The sequence below is a fragment of the Eretmochelys imbricata genome, chromosome 3 (genome assembly GCF_965152235.1).
Source record: "Eretmochelys imbricata isolate rEreImb1 chromosome 3, rEreImb1.hap1, whole genome shotgun sequence".
NCBI classification, from domain to species: domain Eukaryota; kingdom Metazoa; phylum Chordata; order Testudines; family Cheloniidae; genus Eretmochelys; species Eretmochelys imbricata.
This window is the reverse complement of record NC_135574.1, coordinates 100,980,100-101,007,964: the sequence shown is the minus strand read 5'-3', so window position 1 is coordinate 101,007,964 and position 27,865 is coordinate 100,980,100.

The following is a 27,865-nucleotide window of genomic DNA, read 5'->3' as shown; positions in this document are numbered from 1 at the left end:
TTTGTTCTGTGTTTTTACAGTACCTAGCACAATGGGATCCTGCTCCATGAGTAGAGCTCCTACCATAATACAAATAATAATAATCCTCATCCAGCAGTCAATACACAGGTGGCAACATGACCATGCTTGTGACAGGTATGAGACTAGCATATGTCATGTCCGATGAAGTGAGCTGTAGCTCACGAAAGCTTACGCTCAAATAAATTTGGTAGTCTCTAAGGTGCCACAAGTACTCCTTTTCTTTTTACGAATACAGACTAACACGGCTGCTACTCTGAAACCTGTAGTTGTCAGTTACACTATGGATGAATTGGGTTACTGGGCCAAATTCTCCTCTCAGTTATGCATGTGCAAGTCCATTATTTTAAAAAGGGCTTCAGCTAAGTAAATGCGAACAGAATTTAGTCCAATATATAATCTAACCCCAAATATACCAATACAAGGATGCTGCTGGGAAACTTCCAGAGATGCTTCCAGGGTTGAAGAGGTTTTTTTCTCTCTTTTTACAGATCATGTTCTGAACAAAATATCCTGTTTTTTTTTTTATATACCTTTAGTTTTGGGGAGGAACTCAGTTTCACAGAGAGTCATTGATTCCAGCTGGCTACCTTATAGAGTTAATCCCCAGCGAGCCACTTCAAGGACTGTGTTATGCTTCAAGAACAGTAAGTATCGTCTTTAATGATAAAGGAACAAATTCTGCCCAGAGCTCCCACTGAAGTCAGTCAGAATGATTTCCCCTACAGAAACAATAGAAAACTGGATTTGATGTGTCCAGCATGTAGCATACTGCCTTACTATCTGTTAAGTACTAGGTTTATTGATTTCTTAATTGTCCAGTTGTATCAATACTTTCTACTATGTTTAGCTTAAGTGGCAAAGCTGTTAGAGATAAACCAGGGATAACTGGCACACTGAAAAATAAATGCAAAATGGCCATCCTTGCACTTCCTCTTCTGGGTCAAAATTTCAAATTTCAAAACATTTTATTTCATTTGGAAAGAACATGTTGATATTTTTCCTTTTGACAGTTTTAGATAAAAAAACCTATCAGAACTTTTTGTTTCATATGAATTTTTTGGGGAATCATTAGGAAAGGGATAGATATAAGACAGAAAATATCATATTGCCGCTATATAAATCCATAGTACGCCCACATCTAGAATACTGTGTGCAGATCTGCTTGCCTCATCTCAAAACAGATATATTGGAACTGGAAAATGTACAGAAAAGGGCAACAAAAATGATTCAGGGTATGGAACAGCTTCCATATGGGGAGAGGTTAATAAGACTGGGACTTTTCAGCTTGGAAAAAGAGATAACTAAGGGGGGATCTGATCGAGGTCTATAAAATCATGACTGGTGTGGAGAAAATAAATAAGGAAGTGTTATTTACTCCTCATAAAAGAAAAACTAGGGGTCATCAAATGAAATAGGCAGCAGGTTTAAAACAAACAAAAGGAAGTATTTTTTCACACAATGCACAGTCAACCTGTGGAACTCCTTGCCAGAGGATGTTGTGAAGGCCAAGACTATAACAGGGTTCAAAAAAGAATTAGATAAGTTCATGGAGGATAGGTGTATCAATAGCTATTAGTCAGGATGGGCAGGGATGGTGTCCCTAGCCTCTGTTTGCTAGAAGCTAGTAATGGGCGACAGGGTATGGATCACTTGATGGTTACCTGTTCTGTTCATTCCTTCTGGGGCACCTGGCATTGGCCACTGTCAGCAGACAGCATATTGGGCTAGATGAACCTTTGGTTTGACCAGTGATGAGCTGCCAAAATCTTAACAACCGGTTCCCTCTTCCAGCCCCAGAGCACCCACGGAGTCGGCACCTAAGGTGCTACTTTTGGCCGGTTGTTAAATTTAGAAGCCCTTTTAGAACCGGTTGTCCCGTGAGGTTCTAAAAGGGCTTCTAAATTTAACAACCAGCTCCAGCTCACCACTGGGTCTGACCCAGTATGGCCCTTCCTATGTTCTTAAATTTGTGATGTTTCATTCCATTTTTGATTGAAAATGCTTTTGAAATTTCCCATGAAATTGATATTCTGTTTTTCAGCCATCTCTAGTTTCATGCTACTCCTATAAATGTCTCAATTCTGAGCCTAGGTCCCTCACCATGACTTAACTTAGCAGCCTAGTTAAAAGTGTAGTACCATGTAGGCTGCTCTTCCTTAGTTTCTGCACACCTTGCATTGGGCACAGAGCTGAGGGTGGGCTTTTGTGCATTTTGTAAAGTACATGGGAAGGAGCTTCCCCCTGGTTGTGCAGGTCCTAAAGTTCATATAAGAGGTGCATCCTCCTGCAAACCTTTTAAGGTGTGTGAGTGGAACAGGCTAACAGATTATGAAATTTACATGTGCTGTTGTCAGTTTTGGCCACCCAGAAGAGGCTCAAATTTGGAGAGTGAAGATATTACTTTTTATGTTTTTGTTATTTTTTTGTTTTTGATTTTTCTATTTTTTCTCTTTAAACAACACCCTCCCCCACCAAAAATTAAAGAATTTCCATACAAAAATGTATGTTGAAAGTGTTAAGGTAGCAAATCAGGAAATACCAAAGTTAAGATCTTGAGTCTGTTGACTTTCATGGCACACTGCAAGGATTATTTGTATTCTCAGGCCTCCAAGAAAGGGGTGGGCTGGAATGGAATAAAGAATGTTAACACAGGAGTGGAAGGACTGATTTTTCCCCTTTAATTTTAAATGGCTGAATAGTTACCAGGGGATTAATTATTTCTTTGATGTGTCTTGTAAATGTTTTTAGGATATATGATGTTGCACTCTATATGATTTTATAAAAATATGCTAATGAGTAGGAATATAATGTAACTGGAATATGCTTCATGCAAAAGGTCTCTTGTAAGGTATCATTACAAAGCTTATAATCTACTGAATGTGGTCATCCTATTTGTATAAATGTATCACTCTTGTATCTGAAACGAGAAATATGAAATATAACTCTGAGGTCCTATTGTAGTTATGCAAAGTGTGGGCCATTAATGGTGGTTTGGAATCTTGATGGCGCCCATCAACCAGGACAATTGACTGTAGATGGCTCTGTTTTACTTGTGGCCCCTTAGAGACTAACCAATTTATTTGAGCATGAGCTTTCGTGAGCTACAGCTGTAGCTCACGAAAGCTCATGCTCAAATAAATTGGTTAGTCTCTAAGGGGCCACAAGTACTCCTTTTCTTTTTGCGAATACAGACTAACACGGCTGTTACTCTGAAATCTGTTTTACTTGTAAGTCTTCCTGTATACCTGTGGGCTGGCAAGTGGGAAATGAAGTCTTACAGTGACATGTGATCATGTCACTTGAACTGGAATCCATCTTTAACCTGGTGTTTTTCCACTGAAAAGAGGGGTGGGAACCCAGAGGGACAAAGGATTCCCGCCTTATGCAAAAGATATATAAGTGTGTGGAACAGAACAAAGGGGGCGGCCATCATGAGGAATCCCCGAGCTACATCAGAGCTGGAATAAGGGCTGTACCAGGGGAAAGGATTGTGCCCAAACTAGGAAGGCGTCCAGCCTGTGAAAGAAATTTATTGAAACATCTCTGAGGGTGAGATTTTATCTGTATTCAGTTTTATTACTGAACTAGACTTAGACTTGCATGCTTTATTTTATTTTGCTTGATAATTCACTTTATTCTGTCTGCTATTACTTGGAACCACTTAAATCCTACTTTCTGTATTTAATAAAATCACTTTTTACTTATTAATGAACCCAGAGCAAGTATTAATTCCAGGGGGGAGGGAGCAAACAGCTGTGCATATCTCTCTATCAGTGTTATAGAGGGCGAATAATTTATGAGTTTAGCCTGTATAAGCTTTATACAGGGTAAAACGGATTTATTTGGGGTTTGGACCCCATTAGGAGTTGGGCATCTGAGTGTTAAAGACAGGAACACTTCTTAAGTTGCTTTCAGCTAAGTCAGACGCTTTGGGGCATGTGGTTTAGACCCTGGGTCTGTGTTGGAGCAGACTGGTGTGTCTGGCTCAGCAAGACAGGATGCTGGAGTCCCAAGCTGGCAGGGAAAGCAGGGGCAGAAGTAGTCTTGGCACATCAGTTGGCAGCCCCAAGGGGGTTTCTGTGATCCATCCCGTCACAGGATATGCCTAGAGTGATAATTTAAAAAATAAAATAAATAATATCACACAGTGTTTGGTGTTCAAGAATAAAGCTATAATGAAGAGGAAGGGTACTTCTCTACTTTTTTTAAAAAATGCTACAGTAACAGAGCAGAGTTCTCAGGTATTGATGTAATAACCAAATTTTATGACGGGTAAACTCACCATAGCCAATGGCAGAGTGATTGCAAGAATCCAACATTCTTTGGAATGTTTTGTCTATCTCAAAATGCTGGGTCACTGAAACTGAAACTTTCTGGGGAAAAATACTGATTTTTGACAAAATTTTGTTTAGGTTTCTTTTTTACATGGTTCAGTAAGGTCAAAGTGTTCCTTTCTGACATTTTTGGAATGGAATGTTTCAATTCTTTCTTTTGAAATGATTTTTCATTTTTTTGTATTCTATAAAAAATACAAAAATACATATATATCTTAAAAATGTTGAAGTTGAAATGAAATCTTTCGATTTTGAGCATAATGAAACATTTTAATTGTCCCCAAACAATTTTAAAAAAATCATTTCACAGGAAATTTGAACATGTTTGCATTCTGAATTGGAATGAAAACAAATTTTCAAATGGGAGAATTTCCTGTAAAACAAAAAAAATTTTTGATTACCTCACAGTATTTATGCTTTCATCCAGTTGATGGGCCAGTCAGAGGTGGGTGTCAAAATATGGGGTGCTGGAGCAAAATAAATGAAAAAGGAATAACATGACATTTACATACAAAATAATGAATGGTTTAGAGGAGGTAAATTGAGCACTCCTGTTTATCCATATTCATAATACAAGAATAGGAAGACAGTTAAAGCAAAAGTCAATACATTTAAAACTGATAGGATATATTTTTCTGCATATAGCCTAATTATTTTATGGAACTCATTGCCAAAAGATATCATTAAGGCCAAAAGCTTAGTAAGATTCAGAAGTGGATTAGACATTAATATGTATGAATAATGAGGACATCCACAAGTATATTAGATATGATATAAATAAACCCTCATATTTCAGGATATAAACCATCAACTAACTGATAGTGTTAAGAATACATTTCTTCTATAGGCAGGTTACTCCATAATTATTCCTTTTGGTCTTTCTTGTATCTTTTTCAAAAACAGGCACTCTGGCCACTGTCAGAGACAAGATATTTGACTAGAAGGACCACTGGTCTCATGCAGTATGGCAATTTCTAAATGTCTCTAAACTTTTCAAGGAAGCCATTAACATTTTGGGTAATTCAAATAGTTAATTATAATACATATCAACTATTCAACACATGATTAATTATGCCATCTCCTTTCCGTACAAAAAAACTTAACACTGGATCAAAGGTAACCAAATCTGTTAATGGTTTTAGAAAAGGAAATCTGAATTATGGTGCGCTTCAGTGTTTTCTGCAGAAAAATATACAGAATATTAATATCTGATAGATGAGATTTTCATCGTTTTACTTCTTGCATGAAAATCTGCTCTGATTATTTCATCTATTATTTTGTAGCATCAGCAACAACTAATGTCATCAAAGAAGATGTGTGAGGGTTTTTTCCCCCCTACCAAGGCTTTGATCTTTCTCTTGATTGAGGAAGTAAACTTACAGTGCACATTTCTCTCTTAGTGTATTGGTAACACTTCTACTTGTTGTTCTAGCTAGATTTACACAACATCTACATTTGAGCTGGTGTGTGTGAATAAATCACCAGGACTAAATGGTATTCACCAAAGAGTTCTGAAGGAACTCAAATGTGAAATTGCAGGACTACTAACTGTAGTCTGTTACCTATCATTTAAATCCGCTTCTGTACCAAATAATTGGAGGATAGCTAATGTGACGCCAATTTTTTAAAAGGGCTCCAGAGGTGACACCAGCAATTACAGGCCAGTAAGCATGACTTCAGTACCAGGCAAACTGGTTGAAACTATAGTAAAGAACAAAATTGTCAGACATGTAGATTAACATAATTTGTTGGGGAAGAGTCAAAATGGTTTTTGTAAAGGAAAATCATGCCTCACCAATCTATTAGAATTCTTTGAGGGGGTCAACAAGCATGTGACAAGGGGGATCCAGTGGATATAGTGGTACTTAGATTTTCAGAAAGTCTTTGACAAGGTCTCTCACCAAAGGCCCTTAAGCAAAGTAAGCAGTCTTGGGATAAGAGGGAAGGTCCTCTCATGGATTGGTAACTGGTTAAAAGATAGGAAACAAAGGGTAGGGATAAAAGGTCAGTTTTCAGAATGGAGAGAGGTAAATAGTGGTGTCCCCCTGGGGTCTGTACTGGGACCAGTCCTATGCAGCATATTCATAAATGATCTGGGAAAAGGGGTAAACAGTGAGGTGGCAAAATTTACAGATGATACAAAAATACTCAGGATAGTTAAGTCCCAGGCAGGCTGCAAAGACCTTCAAGAGGATCTCTCAAAACTGGGTGACTGGGCATCAAAATGGCAGATGAAACACAATGTTGATAAATGCAAAGTAATGCATATTGGAAAACATAATCTCAACTATACATATAAAATGATGGGGTCTAAATTAGCTGCTATCACTCAAGAAAGAGATCTTGGAGTCATTGTGGATAGTTCTCTGAAAACATCCACTCACTGTGCAGCAGCAGTCAAAAAAGTGAACAGAATGTTGGGAATCATTAAGAAAGGGACAAATAATAAGACAGAAAATATCATATTGCCTCCATATAAATCCATGGTACACCCACATCTTGAATACTGCATGCAGATATGGTCCCCACATCTCAAAAAAGATATATTGGAATTGGAAAAGGTTCAGAAAAGGGCAACAAAAATTATTAGGGGTATAGAACGGCTGCCATATGAGGAGAGATGAATAAGACTGGGACTTTTCAGCTTGGAAAAGAGACAACTAAGGGGGGGTATGATAGAGGTCTATACAATCATCACTGGTGTAGAGAAAGTAAATAAGTAAGTGTTATTTACTCCTCCTCATAACACAAGAACTATGGGTCACCGAATGAAATTAATAGGCAGCAGGTTTAAAACAAACAAAAGGAAGTATTTTTTCACACAACGTACAGTCAGTCTGTGGAGCTCCTTGCCAGAGGATGTTGTGAAGGCCAAGAAGCTGGGAATGGGTGACAAGGAATGGATCACTTGATGATTACCTGTTCTGTTCATTCCCTCTGGGGCACCTGGCATTGGCCACTGTTGGAAGACAGAATATTGGGCTAGAACCGCTAGATGGACCTTTGGTCTGACCCAGTCTGGCCGTTCTTATGTTCTTATTCAGACATACCTGTGCTAGCTCTGCTCAAGATAGGGTCTGCCTGCTTGAGCTAGTGTCTAAAAATAGCAGTGTGGCTGGGGTAGCATGGGCAGCAACTCCGGCTAGCTGCTTGAATACAAACCTACTTGGATCCCCTGGGTACATAGTTGAGTGCCTAGCCCGAGTCACCAGCTGTGCTCCCCTGGCTACACTGCTATTTTTAGCATGCTAGCTTGAGCGGAGTTAACCCAGGTACATCTAAACAACCTGGGAATCACATCTCTGGGCTCAAATATAATCATACCCTTAGAGAGGATTCATGAATATGCATATCTGGGCTCCATTCTCCACAGGGGCACCAGAGGGCAGCCTTAGTGCTTTAGCGTCATCATTTTGTGATATTAGATCATGGCCTCATAACACAGCATGGCAACATCAGTATACATTACCACAGAGTTACAATGCTGCAATGAAAACCTCCATGCCTGTTCTAACTAAATTGTTGTCACTGATGATCACAGCTGTTAACTTCAGAGGTAACAGCATTTCAGTGTTCCTACTGTCTGTGTAGGTGGATATAGTATGTAATGCATTTTGAAATCCCTACTGAGAATGAGTTTTTCATAATGACTGATCAGTTGATTGCCCTAGCTACTGGCATTTTCTTAGGATGTAAGTCTTGGTATTGGGCTTGATCTATAAAGCCCAGTGTAATTTGGGCCCTGAAAAAATTAGAGACCATCCTCCTTACGGACAATATAGTCTGTTGTAATAATCTAGGTCAGATGCTCTTGCGAATAGTCTCCAACCTTGAACTCAGGGGATGGGGTATTGTAGGTATTATAGGTAGGGTATTTTCATGGATGCCCTTGATTCCATAATTTGCTTCCCCACTGATGTCAGAACCCAAGTTTGTTGACTTTCAGGGCATGTTGTTGTAAGCCCTGTGGCCTGAAACCTAGAGAGAAGGGAGCTCACTAGTGTCACCTGTTGGTGAAGTGGGAGAAGAGCGGCGAGAGCTGTGTTATAAGAATGTTATCTCACAGAAGGAGCTCTCTGCCTGCATCTTTTGGAGGATAAAGGGAATTGACTGAATGGGCCAGGCCTTATTTGCATTTTAGTTATGTGATAGCTTGGGGTATTTTTGGTTAAAGTGCAGCTAACTTTTGAGTTTGAGGGGCAATAAAATGCAATGGACAAGAACAAGATATAGGCATTGAATGTGCCTGGAGTCACTCTGACCGAGACTGTTGTCCGGCATAGTTAAGGGAGCCAGGATAGAGCTATAAAGAGGGAGAGAGAAGGGAAAGAAGCTCCTGCCTTTTGGTGGGAGTGTTTCTCTGGTGGTTAGGACTCCATAAAGGGGTTCTGGATAGTACTGATCCCTCCATAAAAAGCTGAGCTACGACTGCTGTAGAACCGGCATAGTGCAGAGCTGAGGGCAGCATTGACTGGAGCTGAGCTGAGGCAGCTTGGGCTGAACTAACAGAGAGAGCAGCAGGTACGTAAGAGACTCTGGTGTGGGCCTCCCTACCCAGCAGCTAAAGCTGAAATCATCCCAGCTGGGTCAGGTAGCAGAGCCCCCAAAGCAGCCCAAGCAGCACTGGCCTTCTCCAACTAGACTTCTCCAACGCAGGACAGCTAACCAGGAGTAGGACCTGGGGAGGAGGGAAGTGACTAGAATGCACTAGTCACTCTCTGTTGCCTGGAGGACTGAGGTGGGGAGTATTGTTGGGGCCCCCTGGAGGGTGGGAGTGTTACCTCATGGAATTTGTTAATTTATTAATTGCTGGTTTTCCAAAGTTTCTTCTGTTGTCCTCTCTTTAATAAAGTTCTCTTTGTTTTAACCTCTGGACTCAGTGCTTGCCAGTGGAGAAGTATTGCTTGTGAGTGGGGTGGTGGATAGTTTCTCATGTTTCTCTGGATAGGGGCTTGAACTGCTGTTGTTTAAATCTTTAAGAAAACCTGTAGCAAACTGAACCCACCCTCTTTTTCCTGCCATCAACACCTGGCAGGAGGGTTACATTGCTTTTAGGGCATGTTGCTATCTATTTTCACAGGCTTTTGTTGAGAGAGTTGAAAATGGGATGAGCTTTTGTTTAAGTCAAAGGATTAGGAAGCAGGTAACTTAGGGCCAAATTCAGGCCCAGTTTGGTTCTGTTCCTGGTTCTGCCACTGAAATGCCTCTTTGACACTGAGCAAGTTATTTAACTTGTGAGTGCCTCAGTTTTCAACACTGTAAAATGGAGATAGAAATGACATATAGCTCATAAGGCAGGCTAAATAAATTAATGTTTATAAAAGCAATGCAAGTTGCCCAGATAACAAATTCTATGTGCTTACATTACAAAGTGTTGTTGTGATAATTATTGGACATACTGGGCCTGATTGTCCTCTTGCTTTTAACACTGGCTTTATACCACTGTATATTCCAGTGACTTCAGTGAAGTTGTTCCTCATTTAAACAGATGTGAGAGGAGAATCAGTCCCGCTGGCTGCATATCAGCCACAAAATATCACAAATGAAGCAGCTATTCAGCCACTTCTCAGCCTCTGAGAGACATTCTGAGTCTCTGATGCTAATTTTATGCTTGTCCGATTTGCTTGTGCTCATTATGGCCATTCAGAGAGGGTTTTACAAGTGGTCTTGTTGGAAATCAGGAGCAGTGGTAAAAAATATGGTCCTCCTGACAGCACTTATGGGAAACACAAGACCTGTATCTGGGAAACATGAGATAAAAACTCCTCCGCTGTTTCATTGCATTGGAATGTCACTAGCATAACTGAGGAGAAAGAGCCCTCTGTGATTTAGCTTCCTCCTAGGATTAAACAACATGTCTCCTTATGGAAGGAAATCAAAGGCACCAGAAGGATATCTTATTAGGGCTAAATTGCTAAGGAAGGAGGACAGAAATAACCAGAGAAAACTGTGGCTTTGGATTCCAGCAGAATAACAAACACATCCTGATTTTTCTACATTGCTCTCTCTTGTGGATGCTTGGTAGTCGATTAGCTTCAGCTTCATTGCAGTTCAGGGGAAATGTGCCAAAGGAAAAAGCTCTGATGATATGAATAGCTATTAAAAGTTAAACACATATGACTGGTCAGTATCATCAAAACATGCCAGAGGCACAGATGCTGTAACAAGCCATGGCATATCTGGTATGTTGACTAGATAACATACATAGTCCAGGACTCTATAGGCATTTATCTTATTTACTACTTTGTTTTGTTTATCCATAGTAACCTTTCATTGCTGTGGTTCTCTTTCATCAAAGTTAGCAAAAAGAAGACATTGACAGCAGTTATTTGTTTGTGTTAGGTGAAGTAAAATAAAACTGAGCCTCAGACCTGGAAGTTTTATCCAAGAGTCCCCCCCACACACACTTCCTTTACACCTTTGATGTCTGCCCTTTACCACCCACCACCCCTTTCTCTCACCACACACCTTCTTGTAATAGCCTGCAGATGAAATGATCTTCCCTAAGACCAAAGAGGAGGTTGTGGTTGCTACAGATGACATTTCACGAGTAGGCACCGCTTGCTCGTTGTGTTTATTTCAATCTTTCCTAGCTACGGTACCTGGAGTCAGAAGGGTCACTCCACAGTTTGAACTGGCGCATTTTTAAAGTCTTTTCTATTATGAAATATTTATGAGAGGAAATAGGGTTGGACATTCCTGCAGCCAGTCCAGTTTAAGAACACTATGTTCCTTCCTCCTTAGGACATGTAAATGTAGTCAGTTCTTTAATGGAAGACACACATACCTCATTCCTTTACATTTGAAGTGAGCTGTCAGAGGAATGTAAACTTTTATTTGGAGCAAGCCCTCAGGTAAAGGATTACCATGTGCTGCACAAGAAAATTCCAGCATGCCCACCAAAATTTATACTGTGGGGAGAGCTATGAATAGAAAGTTTGTACACTGCTATGAATATGGATAAAATACATCACCACGCAAAATCAAAAACACATATTTTGGATCCCATAATAATTTCAAAAATATATTGAAAAGAAAATAAACACAGATTTTGTGTGTTCATTTACTGTTTGAAGTACCTTCAGGGAAGAGAGACATCAACAACTTTTCTCCAAATTATTCATTCTTCTTGATGCATTTCAGACAGTGTGAGCTTCTTTGGGGAAGCACAGCAAATTAATTCCCTGGATCTCTGTTTTTCAACCTGCTGTATATTCATAAGAAGATTGTCTTGTGCACAGCATCAGCAAAAACTCCTGTACTCAGGACTTATATTTGATTTTAAAAGGCAGAAAAACATTACTGTCTATAGCATCACAAATTATCCTTTTCATGAATGTTACATGCCCTTTATTAACCTTGCTGTCAAATATAATTTGCATTTTCAAAGCTACTTCCAGGTGAATTGTTGTTGCTAGTTTGCTGTGGTCCATGTCAGTTTCTTTTGAAATCAAAGAAGTTCTAGGGATGAGAAAACTTGTGTCCATGAGATTCCCAGCTCAGTTTTGCACACCCATGAGCTTTGAATAGTCCAGAGAAGATAGCTATCTGATGTGAACCGCTGCACCTTTTAGAGGTTTGCCCATCACTTTGCTAATATAAATTTAATATTAAGTTTTGAACTGCTTATACAGAAGTTCCTCTGACACAGCATTTTTGAAGCCATATACTCTGACTTTATTATAATGACATAGGATCACACAGTTGTGTTCACTAGTGTCAAAACTATTGTTTTGACTTTTTGTATAGGTAGGTGACATTTTTTAAAAAGAAAATGGTAGTAAAGGGAGATGTTTTAATAGCAGCTAACGGAAATAGTAATAATAATATAATACTTTGCATATCTACAGCATGTTATTGTAATTATACAATCTACAGTGCACATTCCTGGCAAGGAAAGCTTAAATGATTTGCCTAAGGTGACACAGACAGGAGTGGAGTGGTATTCAGACTCAGTCCTGTCCTTTAGCCACAGGCCATGCTTTGCGCTAAATGCCATTTTTTCCTTTCTGTAAAGCTACTTTGTGATTTCAAAGTGTAATTCATTTTTAAATGTGGTCCCAAAATCCTGCACCTGGACAATCAAATCTATACTGACATGAATAAAACATGTATCAATCAAGTGTCAAGTGTGTGTCAACAGGTGGGATTTGGCCATTTGACTCAGGCACCCAGATCTGAAAACTGAGCCCTTGCGTATTATCTATGGAACTTGTGAATGTGCAAGGAAGGGAGAAGTGACTGAACAAAGACCTTATACCCCCTTGTGCCTACCTGCACACAGGATGTGGATAACCTCAGTCTCTGCATTCCAGGACACATAGGAACTGCAGTTTCTGTCTGTACCGATGGATTCAGATCCCCCCAAAAGGAGAAGGGAGGACTGTCTTGAGGAATGTTATAATGTTCCACCCCATCCCTACTCCACATACTGGAAAGTCTCTGGACTGCGGCACAGTCCTTCCAGTGAACCCTGTGGGGTGATATGTCTTAATACCATCCTCACTGTGAACCAGTAGCTAAATGCCACAATCTGGCCCTCAGTGTGCTCTGGGTGGGAAAGAGGAGCTGGGGATTGTGATAAGATCTCACTGAATTAGCAAGTGGGGTTGAGTGGGTGAGGTAACTTTATAGGAGTCTCATTTCGTGGTCTGACATGACACACTCCTCCCATTGCCCACAAGCTCTGCATTAAAAGCAGGTTAACAAAAGGAATTATAAGAGAACAGAATATTCTGAAGCATTTTATGCCCCACTGACAACAGGATCTCAAGCAGATAAATGTTTTTGAACTTGAATTTAGGTCAGCTTTTTGTGAGCAGTGTTTATAGAGGAAAGGTGTGTCATCCAGTATTTTATAGGAAAGCTTAAAGCTTCTGCTTCACAGTTTTTTACCTAAGGGAATGTTTTGTGTGAACTGCTGGGAACATAATGTTCTTCATTTATATTTACAGAAGCAAATGGAATCCCTGAAGGTGAACACAAAGAGCTGGCATGTGTGAGATTCTCTGCACAGGCCTGTCCCACTGAATACTGCTGTTCCACTGTGTGTTTTGGAAACTGTGACTCCGTGTAAGAACAAACAGATGGTGTTAATAGAGGGGCAATCACAGCTAAGGATCTGTATTTTTCAGATGTCCACACTATTCAGACGGTATAGTATGCTGTGTGGCATAATAATGTAAATGCATCCTGCTGATGTATGAGAATGAATATTGTTTTTTATGCGTACAGCAGGGAGATTCTAAGCCAGTGGTGGCCAACCTGTGGCCCAAAGACAACTTGTGGCTCTTGAGGCTCTAAATTGTTGCCTTAAAGGGCACCCGTTTTAAGAATAAAATGTGTATTTGATTATAAATTAAAAATGGGGTCTCTGAATCACACCCTGTGTAGAGGGACTTAAAAAAAATCAGAAGACATAGCAAAGCCCATTTTAATGCTTTAAAAAAACCCCAAAACTCATGATTTTGGGGCCAATCTCTCATTTTGGGGGAGTGTGACTTTAACTTTTCAGTTTAGAAATACTGTACAGGAGTCATTGCTTTGTGTCCCCTCTGCTGATAGCTCTTTATAGAAGATCCCAAGTGCAATCACTCTACCACTTTTCAGCTAATGTTTGCTTTGACTGTTCATTATTTATGGTAGGTGCTTGGTCACTGAAGTCAGATGGTATTTTTTCTCCTCCTGACTTGGAGAAATCGAACTTAAAAAAAAAATGGGGAAAAAAATGAAAATGAACTATGGATACTTATTTTTGGATGACTAAACATTTTTTGCTAAACTACGTGAAATATGCAGGAATCACAAACGTTTTCAGGAATAATTAGTGGTCACGCAAATACTTGCCAATAACAAATAATACAACTTCAAAAGTTGTAGTGAACCTGGCACTCTTATTTGGGAGAATAGTTACAAATGAGGGTGTTTTTAAAACACTATTCCTCCAACTCTTGTCCAAACAGTCCAGCATGTAGTCACGAATAACTAATATATTTGCAAAAATTAGCATGGGTTCATAGGAGGGCCATGAATGGGGCAAGGAGTGAGGTTGGGAAGATCCAAGTTTGCAACAGATATTTTTTAGAATAATTTGACAAACTCTCCTCAGGGGAGTGCCAGTTCCTGTGATAGTTCCAGCCCAATTTTGTGAACTCAGTAGGTTCAGAGAGTCCTACTAGACTTTGAATAAGTATTTGGACTTTTAGAGGCCTTTCAGAACTGAATCCTTAAACCCTTTTAGACTTCACCCATCATTAGTCTGAATTCCCCCTTTAGTTAAAGCCAATCTTGCATGGGGGAGAGGGAGATGAAGACGTTATAGCTGCCTGAGGGTATAGCTCTTTCAGTGTTTACTGTTAAGTTTTGACATTAAGCTGTGAGCAACGTAAATCATATTCCATTCATATGCATCTGTCATGACACTGTCAACAATTTAAACTATTTCACTTGCCTATGCGAGTGACGCATCTATATTATATGTAATATGCAAATATTTATAACACTAGTTTTGCACATTTTCTGGGTGCACTAATCTTTGTGGCTGGGTCACAAGTACATTTTTTGGTAAATGAAAGTGATTTTCTTACTGTTGTAAACATAGCTACTTAGCAGATTTCAAGGAACCTTTTAAAAATGTCCAACTGCATTAGTGTGCACAAAAGATGTGCCTAATTTGCATAAACACATAGCAGTTGAATGCACACAGTAAGTGGATATTTGGATGCACAAAAAGCCTGTTTGTGTGTGAAGTTGCATTAATTGCATGTGCATATTAAGGAGAAACATGTCCATACCTATTTTTCAAAACCAGACTCTCACTGTCAGTCTTGGAACCCTGCAAAGACACATGTACTGTACCACTTAGAAAGTATTCTTTTATTGGATTTAACTGAGAGATTAAGAATGAATGCTGGAGCGATGAAAGGTGAGGTGGGGACGGCTAACTCTGGAAGCAGAAATTTGTTTATTCTCAGGCTGGATACAAGACTGTGTTGCTTGCCTTTTCAGCTTGCCACACTGTCATGGCAATTCAAATTACCTTGGCCTGGAAATATGACTGTCTGCCATTCGCTGGATTTCTGCATCTTCAGAGGAAATGCTTCCAAACAGAGCAGGGGCCATCAAATCCCTTTCCAACTCCTAGGTTATAGTCACCTTATTGAGGATTGAGCTCAGCAATACCAAGAAGGGATTTATTCACTGATCGGTCTCCTAAATTCTTTGGTAGATGATGCCTTCCCCGCTATCTAGTGGGGGATACAGACAATCAGCAGAGGAATGTTTTCATAAGCACTGTTTTCCAGACAGTCCTTCATCTGTGGAAAACATTTGTAAAAAGGATATACCTGACCCCACTTCTCCTCATGCTGTAACAGGAGACTAAGGATAGTCTACCTACAGAATGCCATCATGATGCTTCAGCTAATTTCAAATATATAGTCAACATTTACATACTTATAAGTGACAAGGAAGAGGGCCTGGATGTGGGGGGATGGGGAGCGCTTTAAGGACAGTCTAATAATAATTTTCTTAAATCTTGTTGAAAATATTTTTTAAAAAAGTGCTGTTCATAGAAGTAGGAAAGTCTAGAGACCTGGCTTACAGTCACGGGTAATGAGTTTAATAATCTCAGTTTATTTCTGATGAAATATGTCCTGATAAACTCATTAAACAATTTGGTACATTCACTGCTGCTGTTAAGGTATTAACAATGTTTTAGGCAAAACTAAAACCGTTTATCATCCCTCACAGAACCAAAGCACCAGTAGGAAGTAAGTAACTAACTATGCTGCTGCTCTTAATAATTTGGTATCATAGGCAACAACCTGATCATCACCTTTTTTGCCAACCATAAGAACAATTGTCCATGGTCAAGAAATGAAACTGCAGGGCAGGAATGAATTGAATTGGAGAATACTGCACTTTGTCTGCTCACATTATCCATGTTTTGAACCAGTGCTATTAATCCAATGTTGTTGTTTTTAAAGGGAGAGACAATTCATAGAAAACATTACAATCTGCTTAATTCACTAATATGGGATGAATCCCTAATTTTTACGGAGCTCAGAATGTTTTGTTGTTGTTTTTTAGTGGTACCTCCTGTACTTAAGAGTGAAATACATTGTTTGAGCATGTGTTTTTTCTCCAGATGCTTCTGTGCCTGGCTGCAAAATTAGACCTACTTCAGCACATGAAAAGGCTTGTTTCCTGTAAAATGTTTCATAAAACTTATGGCAGGTATAGTTTGGAACTGCTCAAAGTGTTCCTAGAATTACTGAGCGTGGCCTCAGACTCCACCAGGAATCTTTTATAGAAGGTACAGCTGTCAGGAGAATGCTGGATGGGGCTCCTTGGAGTTTCATCACAGATCCTTCACTGGCTGAAACTTTAAACCCACGGTATCTTCTGAAAATAGTTCAACTATTCTTCTGGAGCTATTGAAGAGATGCCATCTTCAAGGAGGAGATCCCAGGGCTGTTGTTGATTTCCTTAGAAACTCTATTCTTAATCAATGGCGAAGAGGTTACCAAAAAGACCTCCAACATAGTGGAATTCATTGCTACTGGTTGTTTTGTTTGTCAAAGTGTACGCTTACTTTTCATCCTATTCCAGGAGCAATTAAAGAGAGAGGTCAGTTAAAGGCAAGGGAGAAAGATGCTGGTTTGATTTACCAGACCTAGATCATCCAGAAACAGGTACAAAAAGAAAACAACCTCAGGCATGTTTTCAACTTTATAACAATGTTCTCCAAACTTTTTAGGGAGGAAGAGGAAATAATCCTATTTGTGTCTTTAGAGTGTTTGTCTGTATAAAGGAGAATGGCATACCTAAAACAAAATGAATTCCTACAGCAAGATCTGTACAAGATGCCCCCTTGATTCTGGGACTAAGCAAAAGACCTGTTGGTCTTTGGACAGATAGTCTTTCTATTTATTTATTTATTTAATTAATTATGGCTTGAAATCTAATGTAGTCATCTCTGTCTTTCTGATCTCTCTTTTCCTTGAAGTAACATGGCACTTTCTAACATTTGGGAATGTCTGATGGGCCCAGCAACAGTAAATCACTCCCAGTTAGAGGAAGTTTGAAACAGTGTTGGGCTAAGATTCTGATGTGAAATTAACTTTACACAGGTTTCAGTATTAAAACTGAAAGATTTCTCAGTACACACACACAAATGCTAGTGTCTGAGATGGGAACTTTACTCCTTTCTTGATAGTCAGTGAGAGATGCATATAATTGATTAGAGCTGTAATAGAGTTAAGTTAGATGTTGTTCTTGTTTACAAGAATGCAGTGTCTGAAGAAGAAGACGACAACAATGACGATAAACATAAATATCTCCCACTGTCGTCCCCAAAGTTAGATCAACATTTATGAATGGGAGCTTAAGCCGTAGTATCAAGTGGGATGAGTTCAGTAGGGCTGGATGAACTGTTCTGGTGAAAGTTGGTGGCAGCTCCCAAATCAGCCACATTTGAGTTTGCAAACAGAAGTTAGATACTATGCAATTCAACAAATAGAGAGCTTAATCCTGCAAATCCTTTGCTCACAGAAGTCCCATAGCAGAGAATTCTGTCATGGAGGGATTGTAAAATCAGGCCGTAGAGTTGCTTCTTTGTTACAGGACAATATGTCATGCCGTCATGTGACATCACACTACTGAGCTGCAGAAAGAGGAGAGGGCCAGCCCCCAGTCAGCTGGTTCTGAAGAATCCTGTGCTCCAGTATCCCATTCTTCGATTCCAGGTGAAATGAGCAAGTCTGGTTCTGAACTTGAGCTTGCCTTTTTCATCTGAGGAACTCTGATCTCTCCCCTTCCAGAGTCAACCTAGATAATCATATTTTTATTCTATAGCTTTTTAGTAACAGAGGTGGAAAATGAAAAAGAAATAATGAGCATGAGAGACATTTTGGGGCCTACTGACGGCTAGACATCCAGGCTTGTCTGGGGGTTGAGTAAGATTGCAGATCCTCACTATTATTCTAATGTCTCCTTATAGAATCGTAGGACTGGAAGGGACCTCAAGAGTCACCCTCTTTATGTATTGCATTTTTCTTTTGGGAAGAGGGAGGTACATTTTCCTGGTTTACATCACTGGAAGGGAGCACCTACTGTGTTAAAACAGTTCCCCCTCTGTCCCTCAGGGACAGGCCTTTCTATCTAAGCTAATTTTATACCAGATAGCATTATAGAAAAGGTGGATTTTTTTTCATACCAAGTGAATATGTAAAGTAAAAAACTGATGTCTCTCTCTTGTCTTTCTGTCCCATAGTGCTCAAAGTCTAACATTTTTCACAAGATGATCTTCACAAGACTGGCCTCTCCTTTCACGAATAATTAGGAGTACAATATCAGGTCTCTAAGGGCAGACTTCCATGCAAACAGGAGCAACCAAGAATGCACGTGGTTTATCAAGATCCAATTGCCTCAGGCACAATGAATCCTGGGAACTGCTGTGGTGTCCTTTTTTTGTCTTTTGCCTGTTGTAAAAATAGACATTAGAAAGGCCTTTTTTCCTTGTTTTCACACCTGACAGCATCAAATGCGGGAGGGGCAAATAGTATAATTGTATGTACTGGACTGTATTTGCATACAGTTGCATTGAGTACACTTTTAATTGTCTGAGGGATATTGTATTTTTCTGCCAAACTGGCCTTTGCCTTTATTTGGGACTCAATTCTCAGCTTCTGGGGAAGATTTTCGCTTTTGTAGGGTACTCTCCTGGTGGGTTAGACTGTCCAAGGAATGCTGAGGTGATAGGGGCTGGCTAAGAATGTGGGTGAGGATGGGAGTTAGTGTTATGAGAGGGATTTTCCTTCTAATCTTGTAGGAGGATCTGAAACCACTTAGGCCAGTGTTCTTGCTCATCAACTGTTAGGCACCAGTCCAGCGGAGCATTTAAGCATGCGAAAGTGAGTGCTTACTCACATGCTTAAAGTTACGCATGCTTAAAGTTAAATGCTCTGCTGGATTTGGACCTAGTTTTATGAATCATATTGGTCCAAGTTAAACTTCAATCTTTTCCAAGCAGAAAGCTTGCCTTTTTACAGGACTGTAAAGAACTGTGTACACTTTTCATAGCCGTATAAGTAATAATAACATTCACTTGCATATCTGAGAGAGAATTTCTCAGGGAAAGCACCAAGATTATTAGTTAAGAAAATCTCAGAAAGGAATACGGTTGAATTAATTGAATTAACTGTCTAACAAAGATTTGCTTATATTTTCATACACTCTACTGAAGTGGAAGGGGTATGTTAGATATGTCGTATACTGAAAATACAGAGCGTTTGCATTTTGCTCTTTTTGCCCCTTCGGAGTGAGTGGCAGCAGTAAAATTTAGAAACTTGTAGAATCTTAGTTAATGAGGTCTTTGTTATTTACTCTTGGTCCAGGATCAAGTTTATCTTTTTACTATATGATGTGCCTGTGCTGTGGGGGGCTAATGGCCTGATCCTATGCCCAATGAAGTCAATGGGAGTCTTTCAGTAGGCTTTGGATCAGACCCTACATCCAGTATTTTCAGGGAAATGGAATCAGTGATCGAATTTGTCTTTTTTTATATCTAACTTCTATGATTCTATGGTCCTAATTAATCCTTCAGCTGTTAATAGTCCTATTGTACACTTGTAAATAAATATAGATTACAATGCATTAATTAATCTAAATAATAACTAATTAGAACAATTAAACCATTTGCCTAATTTGCTTTTACTTACAGATGTACAATTCCTGAAAGAAGTCCTAAAGGCCTGTTCCTGCTCCCATTGAACCAATGGCACAACTTTATACAACTGCCATTGACTTCAGTGGGAGCAGGAGCAGGCTTCAAATTAATTTGGGGTTTACAGTACGACAGGTATCTATTGGACTAGGCACTAGAGCACACAACTGAAACATCTGTGGAGAAAAGACTGATTTTTCTGAGCCATACTGGAAGTAATGAACTCTAAGAATTGCTCAAGAACTCTTGGCTAAATACTGTATCTGTCTGCTTATTTTCCATCCTAAAAGAGTATATAATCTATAACCTCAGGACATTAACTGCTTGGTGTCCTTGCTCTTTTAAGTAGTTGTGTATATATCTAAATAAAAATAGAGAAATTAATAGTTATTCTAATCTCCTTTGCCCTGACCACATTTCAGTTTGTCTCATTACATTCCATAAATCCTTTATACAAATCTTTAGATAAAGAAAAATTTAATTTAAAAGCCTTCCAAATACAGGACACACACTTAATCCAGTGGGTTGCACAATCTTAATTAACAGCTACAGGAGTGTTCAGGATGTAATAGGTAAATATTGATAATTACATAGGAAAAGTAATGAAATCCTTCATCAAGGCTACAGAGTTCAAATAAAGTATGTTCCCTAGTCCATGCCAAGATCTACATGCAGCCAAACATTTGTGCAAATCTGACTTCATTTTACTGTATGTTTTGCTCTTTCAACGAAAAGGGGCAAAGAAAAAGGATAAACATTTTCCTGCATTTCAGCTATAAAAATCTCCACTTATAGCTCATATATTAAAACATATTTTTGTGTATATGATGTAAGTCATTTAGATTCAGTCCAGCAATGCACTTAAATGTGTTTAATTGTAAGTATATGAGCTTCTCATGTTCTTACAGTTAAGAACATTGGGACTTTATGTCTGTGCAAAAACACAAGGAGCCAAATTCTGTTCTTGGATTGATTCCAATGTGAGGTGCACACGCACTTCTGACAGAAAAATTTTCCCCAAAGTTTTACATTACCACTGCAACTGTCATGAGCACACCTTAGAAACTAACTCTCAGACCTCCAAGGTGCGAAGCGCTCTGGCCTATCTGCAAAGCCTTATGCGCTCAGTTTTAAGCATGTGACTACTCGTGCTTAAAGCAAAGCATGTGTTTGAGGGTATGTCTACACTATGAAATTAGGTCGAATTTATAGAACTCGGTTTTTTAGAAATCGGTTTTATATATTCGAGTGTGTGTGTCCCACAGAAAATGCTCTAAGTGCATTAAGTGCATTAACTCGGCGGAGTGCTTCCACAGTACCGAGGCTAGAGTCGACTTCCGGAGCGTTGCACTGTGGGTAGCTATCCCACAGTTCCCGCAGTCTCCGCTGCCCATTGGAATTCTGGGTTGAGATCCCAATGCCTGATGGGGCTAAAACATTGTCACGGGTGGTTCTGGGTACATATCATCAGGTCCCCGTTCCCTCCCTCCCTTCGTGAAAGCAAGGGCAGACAATCGTTTCGCACCTTTTTTCCTGAGTTACCTGTGCAGACGCCATACCACGGCAAGCATGGAGCCCGCTCAGCTCACTGTCACTGTATGTCTCCTGGGTGCTGGCAGACGCGGTACTGCATTGCTACACAGCAGCAGCAACCCATTGCCTTGTGGCAGCAGAGGGTGCAATAGGACTGGCAGCCGTCATCGTCATATCCGAGGTGCTCCTGGTCGCCTGTGTGAGGTCGATCAGGAGTGCCTGGGCAGACATGGGCGCAGGGACTAAATTTGGAGTGACTTGATCACGTCATTCTCTTTAGTCCTGCAGTCAGTCCTATTGAACCATCTTATGGTGAGCAGGCAGGTGATACGGATTGCTAGCAGTCCTATTGCATCATCTTCTGCCGGGCAGGCAAGAGATGAGAATGGCTAGCAGTCCTATTGTACCATCTTCTGCCGAGCAGCTATGAGATGTGGATGGCATGCAGTCCTTCTGTTTCGTCTGCTGCCAGCCAAAGATGTAAAAGATAGATGGAGTGTATCAAAACAAGAAATAGACCAGATTTGTTTTGTACTCATTTGCAACCCCCCCTCTCCCGCTCCCCGTCTAGGGGACTCATTCCTCTAGGTCACACTGCAGTCACTCACAGAGAAGGTGCAGTGAGGTAAATCTAGCCATGTATCAATCAGAGGCCAGACTAACCTCCTTGTTCCAATAAGAACAATAACTTAGGTGCACCATTTCTTATTGGAACCCTCCTTGAAGTCCTGCCTGAAATACTCCTTGATGTAAAGCCATCCCCTTTGTTGATTTTAGCTCCCTGTAAGCCAACCCTGTAAGCCGTGTCATCATTCGCCCCTCCCTGCATCAGAGCAACGGCAAACAATCGTGCATCTGAGTTGAGAGTGCTGTCCAGAGCAGTCACAATGGAGCACTCTGGGATAGCTCCCGGAGGCCAATACCGTCAAATTGTGTCCATAGTACCCCAAATTCGACCCGGCAAGGCCGATTTAAGCGCTAATCCACTTCTCAGGGGTGGAGTAAGGAAATCGATTTTAAGAGCCCTCTAAGTCAAAATAAAGGGCTTCATCGTGTGGACGGGTGCAGGTTTACATCGATTTAACACTGCTAAATTCGACCTAAAGTCCTAGTGTAGACCAGGGCTCAGTGCGTTGCAGGATTCAGCCTATCAATCTTGTGTTGTTTTTGCACCAGAATGTATTCTGAAAGTAAACGGTACATATCCACAAACACTTCTACTCATAGCCACAGACCCTACAGCTACACTACAGTGCAGGCCCAGAAAGGTTGGAGGATAAGAAACCTTAAAGTTTCCTGTTCTCAGGACTGAATGGGGACTAGCCAGCCTCCTTGTGTTAAAACAGAGCAGTGTCTGGGCTTGCCATACACTCAGCAGCCCACAGTCCCAGTGGGTCTTTCTGACAGCCAATATTTTCCCCGGCTAGTTAGGGGTGCCTTGGCCACCCTTTCTATGTGGGGGACATGGTGCAGGTTCTATATCAGCCCTGTGGTCCTTTGGATTTAAGTCACACAGAGGGAATCTGCAAGTGGCGGATTAAACCCACTTTCTGGCAACTTTCTGCCAAATGTACTGAAGTATCCTGTCCTTGATATTGAAAATTAATACATAACCATAACGTGTTTAGCTATATGCTACAGTAGAAATGTGCAGAATAGCACATATTGTAAAAGTGGTGCTTTCTTTAAACCAGCTCCAACTGACTTGGAGCAGATGAAAAGAGTCTCTAATGAAGTGGTTAAAACACATTGCACAAACATTCTCAGGTGACCAAGGAAAACACTTCTTTCACCTTTCTCTGCTCCAGGGAATTGCAGTATCATATAACATGGATTTTGTCAGTGTTTTTCAATCCAACAGAAGTTTTCTTTGTGGGAATTCAGAAATCAGTTTACCAATGGGCAAAGAAATGAGTCTTTTAAATTTGCTCTGATTGTAAAAGTTTTGGTTTTAACTCATCTTCCCCTCAAAAATAAAGATGGGCATGCATTCAGGTAGGCTGATTTCCAGCCCAAAGGGAGGCTGCAAGATACACATCTGGATCACAGTGTACAATGTATTCCCACCTGATTTAACTGTATGTTTCAGTGTGCATATGGGTGATCTCAGAACCCTTTTGATGGCCATCTAATGGCCATCTAATAAAATAATCCCAATGGACATTTTAGTTTTTCTTCAAGGACAAACATTTTTTAAAATATTTCTGTTTTTTTTCTAACTATTGTTAATATGCAGGGATATCATTAGGAACTCCCAGTATTGATGAATATATAGTACTTCAGGTTAAAAGGTTCTCTAAATGGATTCCTCCCTCAAAAAAAAACAAATGAAGAACTCTCGTAAATTTCAGGTAGACCATATCAGTGATACAGGAAACACATCAAGACTCATAAACATCTTGTGAACAGCATAAGAACCACATCAGTCATGGTGTATATAATATTAAATATGTGAAACGTGGCTATTTCTTTTGCAATATACTAACTGCATTAGCAATATACAGAATGAAATGAATCATGCAAAGCGCATGTTTATGTATTCCTTGATGTGATTTTTTTTCTAGCTAAATATTTGTTTGTCAGTTGTGTTGTTTTGGATTAAAGATAAGCAAAATGCAAAACTTAGATGACATGCACACTGTGATGTCTCAGGTCTTGAACATAGCCCTGTGAGTGACAAGATGGCTGTTGCATCTTGGCCTCTACCCCCTGTCTACTGAAACCTCGTGGACCAAGAAGCTAGTAGTACTGTAGTCTCAGCCGATGCACCATCTATAGGAGCCCTCACTGGAACATGGCCTGGTTCCACTGATTGGTCCAACCACACTATTTAAGCCAGAAGGATGCATAGGAAGCTGTCTGAGCAACTAGGTGACTTCCTTTAGTGGCTGTATTGGACACTGCTTGTGCTGGCTCCTGTCTCGGTCCTGTCTTTGCTGCTGTCTCCACCATGCTCCTTCTCTGTGCCTGATCCTTGTCTCTTTTCTGGTGCTTGTCCTTATGCCGTGCTTCTGTCAGTTACCGTCCTAGCTCTGACCCTGGCTTGACCCTTGGCTCTGACATTTGGTATCTGATCCTGGCTCTGACCCTCAGCTTTGATTCCTGGCTGTGGCTCTGGTAATTGACAATTGACTCTGGTGCTGACCCTTGGCTTTGTTGCCCAACCTGGATACCTGCTCTGACCATTAGGCTCGACTGCCCACGTTCCGGTCCATAATAAATACCCCTTTAGGACAAAAATAGTAGAATTGCAACAAGTACTTCTTTTTCCCACCGTGGAACTGCTGGAAGGTAATGCTGTAATATAATTTACATGTAGTTCCCATATGCATGTATGTAATTTGCATGATCCATTTCAGCTGATGTTTCAGAGGCATTTTGTACCTTAAAGTCAATGGAGTGCTAAGGGTTGGGGACTATAGCACTTGGCAGCAGTGGAGGGAGGTGTTGTGCCTGTAAAAGGTGTAATACCTCCCGTAGACCTTGAAGGAAGAATAGTCAGGAACGATATTTGCTGCTGCTGTACAAAAAGTACCACGGCTATGTCCCCCGCCACAATGTGGCCAGCAGTACTTCTCCCAACAGCAGCACGCTTCTGTTTGCAAAGCGGAAGCAGCTGTATTTTGGCTGCTTCCTGTGCAGATGAGGGTGGGAAGTACAGTCTCCCTTCATCCTCTCCTTTCCTCCTCCCCCGTCCCCATCCCGGGATGCACCTGCCATACAGAGCAGGGGTCAATAACTTTGGCTATGTTGCTGATGTGGTTGAGAAGTTGTAACTAGGATTTAGATGCCTCACATACAGCATTACCCCATCTTGTGCATATGAGCCTGATGTCATAGGCTCATGTAAGTTAGAGATGGAAACTCCTCCTGAGTTTATCTAGTCCAGCCTGCTGCCAGTACAGGATCCTTCAATAGGATACATATATTTATGCTTTTTAGTCAGCTTTCAGTTAAACGGATTCATTTACATGGTCTTAGAGAGAGCTGGAGAACAGTAAATACAGATTTCACTGATTTCTCCTACCACACAGGCTTTGACTTGATTTTCATCCCCCATTCCTTTTGCAACTAATTGGAAAATGATGGAGAATATGGCCCGAACATGAACCAGTATTGATCTCTTTGATAGTGATCCCATCAGTAACGATGGTGAGCCTGCAATTAATGAATCCACCATTTATACCTAGTGATTAAACTGCCTTGTATTCAGGGAGCACTAACAAAAGCGTCTATTAGACTCTTTAGAACTTAGACTTAAGAATTTTGAACTTTTTGATAAAGGTAACATTAAAGGGGACCTGCGGGGAGGTGCAGGGAAGGCTGTACATAAGATTATGAGAATGGCCATAATACCCACTGCACCATCTAGCCCAGTATCTTGTCTTCCAACAGTGGCCACTGTCAGGGGCAATGAACAAAACAAGGCAAATATCAAGTGATCCATCCCATCATCCAGGCCCAGCTTCTGGCAGTCAGAGGGTAGGGATGCCCAAAGCATGGGATTGTGTCCCTGACCACCTTGGCTAATGGCCATTGATGGACCCATCCTCCATGAACTTATCTAATTTTTTTTTAACCCAGTTATACTTTTGGCCTTCACAACATTCCCTGGTAATAAGAGTTCCATAGGTTGACTGTGCATTGCGTGAAGAAGTACTTCCTTTTGTTTGTTTTAAACCTGCTGCCTATTCATTTCATTGGGTGTCCCCTGGTCCTTGTTATGTGAAGTGGTAAATAACACTTCCCTATTCACTTTCTTCACACCAATAATGATTTTATAGACCTCTATCATATCCCACCCCCTTAATCATCTCTTTTCTAATCTGAGAAGTGCCAGTCTTTTTAATCTCTCCTCGTATGGAAGCTGTTCCAAGCCCCTAATCATTTTTGTTGCCCTTCTCTGTACCATTTCCAATTCTAATATATCTTTCTTGAGATGAGGTGACCAGAACTTCACACAGTATTCAAGGTGTGGTTGAGGGGTTTGGTGCTGAGTAATTGAAAATGCCCCTAGTTATGGTAAATAGGGATATTTTATAACATGTAAACAATGTCCTTTAAAAAAAAATCTCTGCATCAGTATTCCCACAACCTGATATTCGCAACCTGCATGTTATGTGACATATTGTTTCTTGTCTATCTTGACAGTTTGGCCATGAACCCTGAGTGCTAAGGACCTTCCACACTGTATATACTTTGGAAGGTCAGCTACAGTATGGACTTAATAAAGCCTGAAGCTGCAGACACATTTAACCACATCCATTGTGATAAGTCTCAGGGCATAACTAGTCAAACCCTAAGTGTTTAAGATGCAAGAATTTTGACTGTGGTGGACAGTAATGGGTTAAAACAGTTATGAAAGTCCCAGTGAAGGAACTATACTGGGAAGGTGGGATGGAGGTGGATGTGAAGTGTGAGAGGCAACAACGCTAGAGTTGTTGTTTTCTCAATGAAGGTGAGTTGGATGATAGTCTGTGATTGTTCAAGGACATTTGTTTGGTAAGTTCATGGTGTGTATATTACCCTATTAAATAACATTCAGCCCAAGGACGATACGTGGCTCATGTCAAACTTAGTGTGCAGATCAATGTAAGTTTATTTTATGATTTGCGGTAGAGCATGGGTGGTCATGCCAGGGGCAAAGTCATAGTTGTTTGGGGTTCCAGACCTCTACCTTTCCATTTTTGTTAACATTTAACCCCAGACTGGATAAACTGGAGTTTTATATGCCGGAAAAGACTACAGATGAAGGGGTTTAGTAGTGGGCTTGTTCATTTCAGTGGTTCTTTAGTCTGAGATCCACAAAAAATATAAAGCTGATAAAAAGTCCTAGGTAAAAAAAAGGGAGATTCTAGTCTGATAATGTGGTGAGGGATATGGTTAGCAGTCATTTAATCATGCACTTATCCTCACAGTGTGTAAAATCTGCCCTGGGTTTATGCTAGAAAAGATATTGAATTCCAGAAGATCAAGCCACCTGATCTGTATAAGTTACTAGTTCAGCCAGATATCATGGTAGTGGAAAAGGCAGAGAAAAATGGGAGTATACCACTTGGGGAAATGCCTATAGAATTGAATAGAGTTCTATAGATATTATATAGTATAATAATTCTCTATTAAATTCTAGAGGACAGTTTAAAAATTCTTTAGAAAGGTTATTATTTTCCACTCATTTCTAAAAGACTTTCTCATAAAGGTATTAGCTAACACTAAAATGGAATAAAATAATCCTCAGTACTGGACAAGT